Here is a 2500-nt window from a genome sequence, read left to right on the forward strand (position 1 = left end):
GTATGTATATATAGTATATATATATATAACACTGAAGCAGCAGACTCTGTGATACCTAATACTTGTGTCATTCTCAGAATGTTTGGCCATGGCTGTATATATACTGTATGTATGTCTGTGTATATATATATATATATATATATATAAACACTGAAACAGCAGACTCTGTGATACCTAATACTTGTGTCATTCTCAGAACGTTTGGCCATGGCTGTATATATACTGTATGTATGTCTGTATATATATAACACTGAAGCAGCAGACTCTGTGATACCTAATACTTGTGTCATTCTCAGAACGTTTGGCCATGGCTGTATATATACTGTATGTATGTCTGTATATATATATATATATATATATAACACTGAAGCAGCAGACTTTGTGATACCTAATACTTGTGTCATTCTCAGAACGTTTGGCCATGGCTGTATATATACTGTATGTATGTCTGTATATATATATAACACTGAAGCAGCAGACTCTGTGATACCTAATACTTGTGTCATTCTCAGAACGTTTGGCCATGGCTGTATATATACTGTATGTATGTCTGTATATATATATATATATATATATATATAACACTGAAGCAGCAGACTCTGTGACACCTAATACTTGTGTCACTCTCAGAACGTTTGGCCATGGCTGTATATATACTGTATGTATGTATGTCTGTATATATATATAAATATATATATATAAACACTGAAGCAGCAGACTCTGTGATACCTAATACTTGTGTCATTCTCAGAACGTTTGGCCATGGCGGTATATATACTGTTTGTATGTCTGTATATATATATATATATACTATATATATATATATAACAATGAAGCAGCAGACTCTGTGGTACCTAATATTTGTGTCATTCTCAGAACGTTTGGCCATGGCTGTATATATACTGTATGTATGTCTGTATATATATATATATATATATATATAACACTGAAGCAGCAGACTCTGTGGTACCTAATACTTGTGTCACTCTCAGAACGTTTGGCCATGGCTGTATATATACTGTATGTATGTCTGTATATATATATATAACACTGAAGCAGCAGACTCTGTGGTACCTAATATTTGTGTCATTCTCAGAACGTTTGGCCATGGCTGTATATATACTGTATGTATGTCTGTGTATATATATATATATATAACACTGAAGCAGCAGACTCTGTGATACCTAATACTTGTGTCATTCTCAGAACGTTTGGCCATGGCTGTATATATACTGTATGTATGTCTGTATATATATATATATATATATATATATAACACTGAAGCAGCAGACTCTGTGATACCTAATACTTGTGTCATTCTCAGAATGTTTGGCCATGGCTATATATACTGTATGTATGTCTGTATATATATATATATATATATAAACACTGAAGCAGCAGACTCTGTGATACCTAATACTTGTGTCATTCTCAAAACGTTTGGCTATGGCTGTATATATACTGTATGTATGTCTGTGTATATATATATATATATATATAAACACTGAAGCAGCAGACTCTGTGATACCTAATACTTGTGTCACTCTCAGAACGTTTGGCCATGGCTGTATATATACTGTATGTATGTCTGTATATATATAACACTGAAGCAGCAGACTCTGTGATACCTAATACTTGTGTCATTCTCAGAACGTTTTGGCCATGGCTGTATATATACTGTATGTATGTCTGTGTATATATATATATATAACACTGAAGCAGCAGACTCTGTGATACCTAATACTTGTGTCATTCTCAGAACGTTTGGCCATGGCTGTATATATACTGTATGTATGTCTGTATATATATATATGTATATATATATAACACTGAAGCAGCAGACTCTGTGACACCTAATACTTGTGTCACTCTCAGAACATTTGGCCATGGCTGTGTATATACTGTATGTATGTCTGTGTATATATATATATATATATATATATATATATATCACTGAAGCAGCAGACTGTGTGATACCTAATACTTGTGTCATTCTCAGAACGTTTGGCCATGGCTGTATATATACTATATGTATGTCTGTATATATATATATATATATATATAACACTGAAGCAGCAGACTCTGTGATACCTAATACTTGTGTCATTCTCAGAGCGTTTGGCCATGGCTGTATATATACTGTATGTATGTATGTCTGTATATATATATATATATATAAATATAACACTGAAGCAGCAGACTCTGTGATACCTAAAACTTGTGTCACTCTCAGAACGTTTGGCCATGGCTGTATATATACTGTATGTATGTCTGTATATATATATATATATATATATATATATATATATAACACTGAAGCAGCAGACTCTGTGATACCTAATACTTGTGTCATTCTCAGAATGTTTGGCCATGGCTATATATACTGTATGTATGTCTGTATATATATATATATATATATATATATAAACACTGAAGCAGCAGACTCTGTGATACCTAATACTTGTGTCATTCTCAAAACGTTTGGCTATGGCTGTATATA

The sequence above is a fragment of the Taudactylus pleione genome, unplaced genomic scaffold (assembly GCF_031769625.1).
Source record: "Taudactylus pleione unplaced genomic scaffold, aTauple2 ptg001205l, whole genome shotgun sequence".
In the NCBI taxonomy this organism is placed as follows: domain Eukaryota; kingdom Metazoa; phylum Chordata; class Amphibia; order Anura; family Myobatrachidae; genus Taudactylus; species Taudactylus pleione.